The following is a 13,761-nucleotide window of genomic DNA, read 5'->3' on the forward strand; positions in this document are numbered from 1 at the left end:
CTTGTCTTAAGGGAGAGGAGACTAGAAGGAGGATAAAACTGTCATTGGTGAAGAAGTAGCCATTGCTCATTTCGGCCAAGAGAGGAAGTGTTGTATTTTGTGGGTGGTCCAGGGAACTTGTTTTTGTCTGTGCTTAGGTAAAATTATGAAACGGCCTTGCTTTGTCTCATTTTACCTTGGTCTCAGAGTAACCTGTCTGTGGTTGGTATTCTGTGACATTGTTTATGTCCAACAGGAGAATAACATGGCCTGGGTGTGGATGCCAGGCCAGCTTCTGGATGTCACGGGCTGCTCTTTGTTTACCTTTCTCAGCACCTCCTGTGAGGCTCTTGTTGCTTGGGATTTAGCAATCTGCAAAACACACAAAAGTCATGGAGTTTACCTTCTAGCCAGGGGGAGAAAAAAGAATAAAATAAATTAGTAAATTATGATATATTAGAAGCTCATAAGTGCTCTAGAGAAAAAACATAAAGCCAGGGAAGAGAATAAGGATACTAATGGGAGGGTTGGGACCATTTAAATTTAAAGTAGGGAAGTCAGGAAAGGCTTCCCTGTAATGCACACATTTGAACAAAGACTTAAATTGATGAGGGAGTGAATCATGAAGATGTGAGAGTGAAGAGTCTTCCGGGAATAAACAACAGGAACCAAATGAAGGTTCCAAGGGAAAACCTTACCTGTTAGGGTCTAAGAACAGAAGGGAGGCCTGTGGCTGCAGAAGAGGGTGAAGGAAGGCATAGCAGGCAAGGAGAAGCAGGGGATGTCAGAGAAGAGATTGGGGCCAAAAGGTTTAGGGATTTGGGGTCAATATTAAACGGTAATCAGAATGCGATTTTTTAATATTCTGAGACTGGCTATCTTGAAGTGTGGCTTGAGTAATGGCCTGGAGATTTCCCCTCTGCTGCACCAGAATGACCCAATTAATTACACAAATGTCTTTATTAATTGTTTGGACGTAATGCTAAAGTAACCAATTAAAACAATTGTACTCAAAAGTTTGATTCAGAGGAAGTTTATACACTGGTTAGGAATTGAGATAGATGAGTGCAAAATAGCCATTATCAAGAGAAGGATCTTCAAGTAAGGATTTTTAAAATATTCAAATAATATTGTAAATGAAAATCCCTTGGAAGTAAAATAGGGTTTTTCATCATTTCCTATACTTGAATAGGCTCCCACCTATACCGGATTGACTTCGTATAAATCCAACTCAAAGGGGTGCATTGACAAAAAAGAAATATGAGTTATATATATTAAAATATACATTAATAAATGTATATCCATATATGCATGAAAAATGTGTGTATACACAGGCACACATGTATGTGATTAAAACAACTGAGAATAAATTGCAGACATGATGCCTCTTTATCCCTAAATATGTTAGTGTGTATTTTCTGAAAACAAAGAATTCTCTAACATAATCACAGAACTGTTACCAAAGTTAGGAATTTAGCACGGATTCAAATACTGTTATCTAATCTACCGACGTTATTTGGGTTGCCCCAATTTGTCACAGTGATGTGTCTTTTTTTTTTTTTTTTTTTTTTGCGGTACGTGTGCCTCTCACTGCTGTGGCCTCTCCCGTTGCGGAGCACAGGCTCTGGACGCACAGGCTCAGCGGCCATAGCTCACGGGCCCAGCCACTCTGCGGCATGTGGGATCTTCCCGGACGGGGGCACGAACCCGTGTCCCCTGCATCGGCAGGCGGACTCTCAACCACTGCACCACCAGGGAAGCCCCCAATGATGTCTTTTTTAACAAAGGAAAATCCAAGATCATGAGGTGTATCCAGTTTGTCATGTCTCATTAGTATCCTTTAACCTGGAACAGCTCCTGAGGCTGTGTGTGTGTGTTCCTGAACCTCACTATATTGACATTTTAAAAGTGTATAACATGTTATTTCATAGAGAGTGCCCTAATTTCCGTTTGTGTCATGATTAGATTCAGGTTATGCACGTTTGGCAAGAACACCTCAGAAGTGATGTTAAATTCTTCTCAGTGCACCACATCAGGAGCCAAGTGTTATTGGTTGGTCCAAATCCTGGCAATGATCATTTTAATCAGTTGTTAAGAAGGGATGTTTCCACTATATTTATCTTTTATAATTAATACGTATCTTGTAGAGGATACTTTGAGACTATGTAAATATCTCATCACCCCTCAAACATTCACCCACTAGTTTTACCATGTGTATTCATGATTCTTGCCTGAACCAATAATGACCATGATGGTTGCCAAATGGTTATTTTCTAATTTCATCATTATTTCTATATTTTTTATTAGCTTTCTTGTGTAGGCAGAGCTTTCTCTTCTTATTTATTTAATTAATTTACATTGGTGCAAATTCATAGCTTCTTTATTCAATAGTTTATAATCTTCACTATCATTATATTTTTTTTTTTTTTTTTTTTTTTGCTGTACGCGGGCCTCTCACTGTTGTGGCCTCTCCCGTTGCAGAGCACAGGCTCCGGACGCGCAGGCTCAGCGGCCATGGCTCACGGGCCCAGCCGCTCCGCGGCATGTGGGATCTTCCCGGACCGGGGCACGAACCCGTGTCCCCCGCATCGGCAGGTAGACTCTCAACCACTGCGCCACCAGGGAAGCCCATCACTATCATTATATTTTGAGGTTCAGATCATCTCATATTTGGCCAGTGGGTGCTCCTTCAAACTGCATCCCGTATCTTTCTGACATGTCCCCATCATTATTTGAGCTTCCCCTTACATTTTGAACTATTTATATATTTTCTGCTTTTCCTAACCTAGCCCTGGAATCAGCCATTTCTCCAAGGAAGCCTGCTTTCTTTCAGTGGAGAATGGTGTTTACATTCCAGGAATACTCATTGCTACTGTGGGTTTAATGTTTCCAAAATCTCTCAGTGGATTGAGTTGGGGAGTGTGTGTGTGTGTGTGTGTGTGTGTATACATATGCATATAAACATGTGCATACATATGAATGCATACACACACCCATAATATACCTATGCACAGCCACACACATCTACATCCATTTCTATATCTATTTATCTCTTTATAGTAAAACTTCTGAGGAAATAAATGAATGAGCCATAGAGAAAATAGAAGAAAATATTTGCAGTACATACATATATATATATATTTTTGGGGGGTACGCGGGCCTCTCACTGTTGTGGCCTCCCCCGTTGCGGAGCACGGGCTCCGGACACGCAGGCTCAGCGGCCATGGCTCACGGGCCCAGCCGCTCCGCGGCATGTGGGATCTTCCTGGACCGGGACACGAACCCGTGTCCCCTGCATCGGCAGGCGGACTCTCAACCACTGCACCATATGTACTGTAGGGAAGCCCCTACAGTACATATATTTTAAAGAGAATACAACTGGTGGGGCTGTAAAGGCTTTCAACTGTTGAGTAAAATTTTTCTTATACATTGAAACATACACCTACTGTATAACTCAGGAGTTTCATTCTTAAGTATGTACTCAAGAGAGATGAGATCATGTCCACAAAATGTCTTGTGCAAAAATGTTCATAGTAGCTATATTCACAATAGGGAAGATTTTAGAATAATTTAAAATATCCACCTTCTGGTGAATGGATAAACAAGCAGTAGTATATTTATACAATGGAATATTACTCAGCAAAAAAAAAAAGAAAAAAAAGAAAAAGGAAAGATGACTGGTTTGTACACATCATGGATGAATCACAAAAACATTGTGGTGAGTGAAAGAAACCAGACACAAAAGAGAGTACATTATGATTCCATTCCTATGGAGCTTGAGAACAGGTGAAACTAATTTATAGTGACAGCACTCAGAACAGCAGCTGCTTCCGGTGAGGGTAGGTAGGGCCGCTGGAAAGAGGCAAGAGGGAATGTTTGGATGATGGCAATCTTCAGTAGTCTGATTAGTGTGTGGTTCACATGAATATATCTATTTGTCAGAATTCATAGAACCATGCCCTTAACATCCATGCATTTTACTGTATGGAATGATACCTTAGGGCAGGCAAAATAATGACCCCCGCCAAAGGTGTTCATGTCCTAATCCCCAAACCAGTGAATATGTCACCTGGTAAGGCAGCGGTCCCCAACATTTTTGGCACCAGGGACCAGTTTTGTGGAAGACAGTTTCTCCACGGGGGGTGGGGCGATGGTGCAGGCAGTCATGCAAGTGATAGGGAGCCATGAGGAGCCATGGGGAGTGGCAGATGAAGCTTCGCTCACTCGCCCGCCGCTCATCTCCTGCCGTGCAGCCAGGTTCCTAACAGGCCACAGACTGGTATCGGTCCACTGCCTGGGGGTTGGGGACCCCCGTTATAAGGCATAGGACTTTGCTGATGTGGTTAAGGGTCTTGAGATGGGGAGAGTCTCCTGGATTATCCAGATGGTCCTAAACATAATCACAAGCATCCTTACAAGAGGCAGGCAGGAGGCTCCAAGTCAGAAAGAGAAGAAGTGATGATGGAGGCAGAGGTTGGAGGGATGCTGTTGCTGAAAGGGGGTCATGAGGAATGCAGACAGCCTCTAGAAGCCGGAAAAGGCAAGGAATGGGTTATCCCTTAGAACCTCCAGAAGGAACACAGCCCTGCCAACTTGGCGATCTTAGCCTTCGAAGGCCTATTTTTGGACTTCTGACATCCAGAACTGTAAGAGAATAAATTTGTGTTCTAAGCCACTACATTTGTGGTAATTCGTGATAGCAGTAATAGGAAACTAATATACACCTCATTTTAAAATATATTTAAAAAAACCACTTCTTAAAAAAGCAGTCTCATGTGCTACTAAGAAAAAAGCCATGTTGTGGAACTGACCTTGGTCCTACTCTGGATTGTGTCATCTGCCAGCTCAGCCAGGGAACTTTGTCAATTTATGGAACCTCCCTGAGGCTCAGTTTCTTAATCTACAAAGTCAGAATCACTACACTTGCCTTACTTCTCAGACCTGTCATGAAAATTAAAAGCAATAAAATAAGAAAGGATTCTGTCAACAGAAGACCAAAGAGTAAGGCTTTATTATTGTCAGATTTTTATCCAGCACAAATGCATTAATGACCAATTGTGGTCGGGCAGTTTGAATTCTACCTCTTGTGTGAAAGGTAACTAGAGTAGAGGGGCAAAGGTCATGGGGAGAACTTCTTATCAGGCTGTCCTTGTTCATGGTTTTAAAAATAACTTTTCATTTTGAAATACTTTGGCTCATAAGACATTGCAAAATATGTACCTATTCATTTTCAAAGGGTGCTTATTATTTCTCTCTATTTATTCCACTCCTACTGACAATCTGGACAGATCCTAGGTTTGCTGAGTTCCTAATCATAGTAACTAAGCTTTGCTGTGCACTCGCAGTGTCCCTAGCACTGTGGTAGCACTTTACATATGCAGTTGTCATTTAAGCTTGATGTTAATAGTAATATGAGGAAGGTACTTCAATTTTCCCTATTTTGTAGACAGAAAGCCGAGACATAGAAATGTTTAGTAGCTTCCCCAAGCTGAGTGTGGGCACTAGTATTTCAACCTGGAGACTGATTTCAGAGACCAAGAATGAAGAGGAAGAAGGCGTCCATCCTGGTATCACAGAATCATTGAGACATTTCTATATTTTGTACACAAATATACATGCAAAAGGAGTGCATGTACACATACGAGGGAGTGGTTTTTGTGCTACGTCAAGGAATAAAGGAAAAAAAGGATTTATGATAAAGAAAGAGAAGGGAGGAAAAAGTTGGAGACCATCTGGAAACTGTAAACATTTTAAGCAATTTTTTAAAAGCACCGATTAGGTGGCGACTAAGAAAGAGGGCGACCTGGGTATTCTGTTCTTGAGCAGTCTCACTAAAGGTACCAGAAACCATTTTTAGTTATTTATGGATTCTCCAGAAGACCTTGGGAGTTTAGCCAGGAAGTAGGCAGGACAGGTACCTCCAGTAATGAGGGCCAGGTCCCTACGTCAACTCCTCCATGCTAATTAGCCAGGCCTCCACCATTTTCCTCATCAGAATTTCTCACTTGTCAGGCTTAAGAACGGAGTTCATAGTTTAATAACAATTAAATTCATCTCCAAGTCCTGGCAATTCTTGTCCCCTAATGTTTCATGAAAGTCTACTTCCTTTTCTATTTCCATGGTCACCATCCTAGTCATAACCCTTATTACTTCATGTCACATAAACTTGCTGATGGGGCCATCGTCAGACTCATTTTCCTCAAACCCTCTCACTTAAAAACTTATAAAGATTTCCTATAACCATGGGTAATAAGTTAAAATTTCCCCGTGTGACCACCAAACACCTTTTTTTCTCTCCTGCCCTCTACAACTCCAATTTTATATTTTCCCCCCTAACATATATGTATTAGGGCAGCTTGGGCTGCCATAACAGAATACCATAGACTGGGTGGCTTAAAGAACAGAATTTATATCTCACAGTTCTGAAGGCTGGAAGTCTGAGATCAAGGTGCCAGCATGGTTGTATTCTGGTGAGAGCTTTCTTGCAAACAGATGTCTTTTTGCTGTGTCCTCACAAGGCACAGAGAGTGAGTGAGTGTGCCCTCAGATTCTGATGTCTCTTTTTATAAGGACACTAAATGTATCACAGGACCCCACCCTCATGACCTCATCTAATCACCTCCCAATGGCTCCATCTCCAAATACCATCACATTGGGGGGGGGTCTAAGGCTTCAACATATGAATTTGGGGGGAGGGTGCATACAATTCAGTCCACGGCACATACATTCTTCTTCAGGTGCAATTATACTTCTTGGACACTCCCGCACTTTCCTGTATCTGTCCTCTAGCTAGACTGCTTGCACTTATTTCCTGATTGTCTTAAGACCTTTCCAAAAACCAATTCTAGATTCGAAGAAGCGTACATCCAGTTAAATCCGTCTTTTGTTGGACTTTTTCCCTTTTCATAAAATATTCCTTTGTGCTATTTTAGTTTGTATGTATTTGATCTTAAGCATTTTGCTACATATTTTATTCCAAAATTATAATTGGGTTGTAGTGAGGCAAGTGCCACGTCTTGCAGAATAAATAGCGTTATAAAGAGAATCTCTTTATTATGAAAAGATTTTGACAACCTAACTAATGGGTTACTTATCTTTAGCACTACAAGACTCCATTACCAGCAAGACAGGAGAAAAGCACAGTAACTGAGAGTTTATTGTGGCAAGATTTAGAATCATAGAATTTTCAAGCTTTTATCTCTCACATTACATATTTTAAAAACCTCATGCCTTAAGAAGTGACTTGTTTAAGATCATATAGCGGGTTAATGATGGTGATATAGACCCTGATCACTTTGTTTCCAGTCTAAAGTTTATTTATTAAAATGTATGTTTTTCATTGGCTGTTGTATTAGTTTTCTATTGCTGATCAACAAATTTAGCAGCTTAAAAACACATTTATCATCTCATAGTTTCCATGGGTCAGGAGTCCTGGCACAGTTTAAATGAATCCTCTGGTTAGGGTCTCACAAGGTTGCAACTGAGGGGTCTCAGACCTGGGTTCCTTCTCTGAGATCATGTGGATATTCACAGAGTTCATCTCTTTGAAGCGATAAAAGCCATGGCAGCAAACTCACTGCTTCTTCAAGGCCAGCAGAAGAGAGAGTCTGTTGCTTCAAATCTTTGGACGGTAAACTGTCTTTTAAAGGACTCATCTGATTAGGTCAGGCCCTACCTGGATAACCTGTCTTTTGATTAACTTAAAGTCAACAGACTAGGGACCTTATATTTGTAAAAATCCCTTCACTTCTGCCATATAATGTAACCTAATAATGGGAGTGACATCCATCAAAATTAAAGGTCTGTCCTCCACTCTAAGTCAGGGTATGTACACTGTGTTAATTTTTTAAAATTAGGAAAAACACCTACAGAGAAAACAAAGTCACTTCTTGTTTGATTTCCTAAACTAAACATCATATTGATGTATCAATATTTCTTTCTAGTCATTTGTTCCTATTGCTGTTCCCTGTGCCTGTTAGGGTTTTTTGTTTTTCACTTTAAAAATAAAGTCATACAGTGTATACAACTAAATTTGATACTTTATTCATTTGGTATTACTTTGTAAGAAGTTTTACATGTTGTTATATATTTCCCCTCCCCCCCAAAGACATACTGTTTTCCTCTACTAAAAATATCTTCTCAGTGGGGGAAAAATGAGAAATATAGATAAGCAAAAAAGGAAAACAAGTCAACTGAAATTGCAAGATTTAGAAGTCGCATTGTTTAGGAAAAATATTTTGATAACTCTTTGAGGTGTAAGATGGAATCCTGAGTTTCAGGATGTTGGAGGTTGTTAAGATTTTAGAGAAGGGGAAAACTACTCTGAAGCTAGAGGGGAAGAATATGGAGCTCCTGGGATTGTGGTAGGGGGGAGTGAAGAGCAAAGGGAGGAAAAAAGGAGAAGCAGAACAGATGATGGTGTGCCAGGCACTGTGCAGCCTGACTGTCCACACCCCTCTCCCCAGCTCAGTCTGCATTACGTCTGCTAAGACTTAGAAATCTTGGTATGGGGCTTGCCTGGTGGCGCAGTGGTTAAGAAGCCGCCTGCCAATGCAGGGGACACGGGTTCGAGCCCTGGTCCTGGAAGATCCCACATGCCATGGAGCAACTAAGCCCGCAAGCCACAACTACTGAGCCTACATGCCACAACTACTGAAGCCCGCACACCTAGAGCCCGTGCTCCGCAACAAGAGAAGCCACCGCAATGAGAAGCCTGCGCACTGCAACAAAGAAAGCCCGCGCACAGCAACAAAGACCCAACGCAGCCAAAAATAAATAAATTTAAAAAATGCAGTAAAAAGGAATCTTTTTTTTTTTTAAAAGAGAGTAATAGGAAATGATGGATAGGTATTTTAAAAAAAAAAGAAAGAATTCTTGGTATGAAGGACTTGTTGTAAGGCAGGGTTTCTCAACCTTGGGATGATTGGCATTCGGGGACTGGATAATTCTTTGTCATGAGGGCTCCAGGTATTGAAGAGAGTTTAGGATCATCGCTGACTTCTACACACTAGATACTAGTAACAGCCCCACCTCTCAGTTGTGACAGCTAAAAGTATATGTAAACGTTGCCAAATATCCCACCGTGGGGCGAAATCAGCCCAGCTGAGGACCGTTGTTGTAATGGAAATGGTAGAAGGGGCTAAGTTCCGTGTTGGGTGATTACGTTGACTTTGTGGTATGCCAACTTGCTTAAGCTGAACTGCCTTCCCCAGAATTCCTCTTCCTGTACGTTTCTAGTTAGGGTGGGTCACAAGACTTTTGTGGGGGATTCAGAGGGCAGAAGGGAAGCAGCAGCTCACACAGGCTGTAGAGCCCACACACATCCTTGCTGATCTGCTGACTCACCCCACTGGTGTGAAGCAGCAGCTAGACCTGCAGCTGCTCTGCTTTCTTGAATCCTCCTTCAGCATCTGCAACTCCGGGTATGTTAAGCTGCATGGAGAAGGGCTCTGGCTTCTGTAGTACACTGATGTCCCTGTATTAGTCTGCTAGGGCTGCCATAACAGGGTACCGCAGACGGGTGGCTGAAACAACAGAGATATAATTTCTCACAATTCTGAAGGTCTGAGATCAAGGAGCTGGCAGGGTTCGTTTCCTCTGAGGCCTGTTGATGGAATCTTCTCTCCATGTCTTCACATCATCACCCCTCTGGGTGTGTTTGTGTTCTAATTTCTTCTTCTTAGGAGGACACCAGCTGTATTGGATTAGGGCCCACCCTAACGACCTAATTTTAACTTACTTAACTCTTTAAAGATTTTATCTTTAAATACAGTTATATTGAGATACTGGGGTATATTAGGGTTTTGTAGAAAAACATAAACAATAGGTCTCTCTATCTATCTATCTTCCTATTTATATTTATAATACATATTTATGTGATCTATCTACCTATCTATCTATCTATCATACCAAATAGAGGCTAAGAAGTCCCAGGATCTACCATCTGCAAGCTGGAGACCTAGGAAAGTCAGTGGTGAATCCCAGTCCGAGTCAGAAGGTCTGAGAACTTGGGGAGCTGAGTCCAAGGAAAGGAAGAAGACTGATGTTCCAGCTAATGCAGGCAGGGGAAGGGAATAAATCCTCCTTTCCTCTACTATTCGTTTTATTTAGCCCCCTAGCAGATTGGGTGATGCTCACCCATGTTGGGGAGGGCAATCTGCTTTACTGACTCCATCCACCCAAATGTTAATCTTATGCGGAAACACCCTTAACGACACACCCAGAAATAGTGTTTAATCTGGGCACCTCGTGGTCCAGTCAAGTTTATAAAATTAAAAAATAAAAATGAAATGAAAAAATTTTAAATTAAATTTAAAAATTAAAATAAAATTAATCACCACATGGAAGTTAGGACGTGGGACATACATATGTATAACACCACATGGGAATTATATATGTATATATGGAATATCACTCAGCCATAAAAAAGCATGAAATTCTGCCATTTGCAGCAACATGGATAGACCTAGAAAATATCATGCTTTGTGAAGTGTCAGACAGAGAAAGACAAACACTGTATGATGTCAGTTACATGTGGAATCCAAAAGATAATACAAATGAATGTATATGCAAAGCAGAAACAGACTCACAGATAGAGCAAACAAATTAGTGGATACCAGTGGAGAGAGGGGAGGGGGGCAAAGTAGGGGTATGGGATTAAGAGATACAAATTACTACATATAAAATAGGTAAGCAACAAGGATGTATTATATACCATAGGGAATTTATAGCCATTTTCTTGTAATAACTTTTAATGGAATATAATCTGTAAAAATACTGAATCATTATGCTGTACACCTGAAGCTAATATAATATTGTAAATCAACTATACTTCAATAAAAATAGTCTTCACTTCCATGGCTACCCACTCTGCCTCCTGATGTTTCGTGATGGACCCCAACCCAGGCCAAGATTTGGCAAAGCACAATTCAAACGTGCCATTTCTACATATAACTAGAAAGGTCTGACTTGAGCGTCTTGAGTATAAAATAAGGGCACAATTTCTTTTCTTCCCCAGTCTTATTGAGAAATATGACATACATCACTGTATAAGTTTATAAGGCATACAGCATGATGGTTTGATTTATATATATTGTGAAATTGTTATCACAATAGGTTTAGTTAACATCTATCATATCATATAGATAGAATACAAAGAAAAGAAAGAAGCAATTTTTAAATTTATAAGTGTTATAAGAGATTAAGATTTAATACCTCACCTCTTCTTCCTCATCCTCTACCCCAAATTTTATCATGCTTTTAATTATATCAATAATTAGTGTTTGCATCATTGTAACGATGTAAACATCGTTCACCGCAGAACCTATTAGAACACTGAGATTACATGTCCTTTCTTTTTTTTTAAATTGAAGTATAATTAACTTACAACACTATTTTAGTTCCAGGTGCACACTATAGTGAGTTGATATTTCCATACATTACAAAATGATCACCATGATAAGTCTGTTTACCATACAAAGTTATAATATTATTGACTGTACTTCCCATGCTGTACATTTCATCCCCAAAGGGCGCAGTTTCTTAAATGTTTAAAGTACAGTAATTCTAAGCTCTTATCTGCCATCATTAGCATAAAACCACTTTCTTTTTCTGGCGTTCTTTTCTTCAAAGTCAGCGTGGATAGCTTTCTAAAGTACTAACTGATGTGCTATTTCTCAGCCGCCAGGAATAGCTGTTATCCTTCCGTATTTGAAAGCTAAAGGAAAGAGCACCCACGGCTGTGGAAACAATTCACACCGTGAAACAATGATGCCAGGCTCTTGATTTCTGTCACTCTAAAGTGGAACAGGATGGATTTTGATATGACACAAAGAGAGTTTATTTTTCTATTCCAGGAATAGGAAGGAAGAGAGAGAGGCAAAAGGATCCCAGTCTGCAGCAGCAGAGCTGATGAACTGCAGTGAGGGGACGAAGAAGGGTGCTCTGCAAGACCCATCCCCTCCCCACTCACGGACCTGTCGTGGGGTGTGTGTGTGCGCGTGCGCGCGTGTGTGTGTGTATGCGCCCACGTGCACGCACTGACAGTAGTCATGAGGAATGTCCAGGACAGGAGGAAAATTCCTTCCTTGAATTTGAAATTCCTTGGGTGTGAAATAAAGAGATTTTGTAGCTCACTTTCTGCCCTGTCCTTTGGAGACATTGTCTTACTCTATTTGGGATGCTATAACAAAATACCACAAACTGGGTGGCTTATAATCAACAGAAATTTATTTCTCACAGTTGGTTCTGATGAGGACCTTCTTCCAGGTTGCAGACTACAGACTTCTTGTGGTATCCACACATGGCAGAGAGCAAAGAGAAAGTAAGCTCTCTGGGGACACTTATGGGGGCACCAATCCCATTCATGAGGGCTCTATCCTCATGACCTCATCCGAACCTAACCACCTCCCTAAGGCCTCACCTCCTCATACCATAACATTGGGAGTAGGGTTTCAACAAATGAATTTGGGGGGGACACAAACATTGTCCATAAGAGATGTTAACCTTATAGTGTCTCCTCATGTCACCAGGCATAGAGATGCTGTGAAAATGGGGACATGGATTGTCTAGTCACAGGAGGGTCAAGAGTGTGGTTTGGAGAGGCTCTGAATGTTCTTAGGTACCTGAGGAGAGAGAGTGGAGCATGAAAGCCAGTAGGCTTGTTGCTGGGAGCCGGGAGGGTGGCTGAAGTCCCATCTAATCTTCTACGTCACAGGGCCAAGCTGTGAGCCAGGTCAGCAGAGGGAGGTCAGAGGCAGTGCTGGGCTGAGAGAACAGTGGGGGAAGATCAGGAACCAGGAATACTGCCTTGCCTTGATGCCACTTTGTGATTTAAACTTTCCCTAATGTAAGATGTCCCCCTGGGACGGGGGTTGTGTGCGGGTCAATAGATCTTGGATCGGTTCAATTTTAAAGTGAAGGTGAAAAAACCTAAACCAAAGCAACAAAAAACATTTTCTTTATGAGTCTGAAGGAAACCTAACCCCGAAACGACTAAATTAAGTTGTCTGCCATCAGAGAGGTGCCTGGCGCAAAGATCAGAAATTAAAATGAGTAGTATTGCATTTTATTCACTGCTGTGACTCTGGAAATACACACCTGGTACAACCTCAGTCACCCTTACAATCCTCACAGCGACCTGAAAATCATATGTGTGGTTGTTTTGCTGCCTGCTCCCTTCTAGGGGAGCAGGAACTCAGACCTGCCCTCCAAGGTCAGAGTCCAAACTGCCCACCTGCGGACTGCGCTGCCTGCCTGCGGCTCTTGATGGTCTCATGCGCCACCTTGTGGCCATCACTTGATATGGCGCCCGCTCAAGGTCGGAGGCAGGAAGGTCCTTCCCTCAGTGTCTGCAAGGTCAGAGGCTGCTCGGAGGGAAAATGGTCTTAGGCTCCAGGAGTTACAGATCTTGGTGACATACACATGACTGTTTCCCACAAAGCATGTCCGTGGCATCAGGATGGCGGAGGCAGGACGGTTCCAGAATCAATACCCTGCTCTGCCCAGACTAGGCGTCTCCTAGGACTACCTGAGCCCTGGCTGACTGTCACAAGCCTATCTTCCTCTCTCTCTGTGGTGTCTTCTTAGGTTCTCCTTTCCAGCTAAGAGGCTTCATTTGAGGCCATTTTGTCCTTCAGACGTGTTCTATTATCTTTTTTAAAAAATAAACTTTTAACCTTAGAATGGTTTTATATTTACAGAAAAGTTGCAAATGTAGTACAGAGTTCCCATATGCTCCACACCCAGTTTCCCCTATTGTTAATGCGTTCTTACATTGATGTA

The sequence above is a fragment of the Phocoena sinus genome, chromosome 2 (assembly GCF_008692025.1).
Source record: "Phocoena sinus isolate mPhoSin1 chromosome 2, mPhoSin1.pri, whole genome shotgun sequence".
Taxonomy (NCBI): domain Eukaryota; kingdom Metazoa; phylum Chordata; class Mammalia; order Artiodactyla; family Phocoenidae; genus Phocoena; species Phocoena sinus.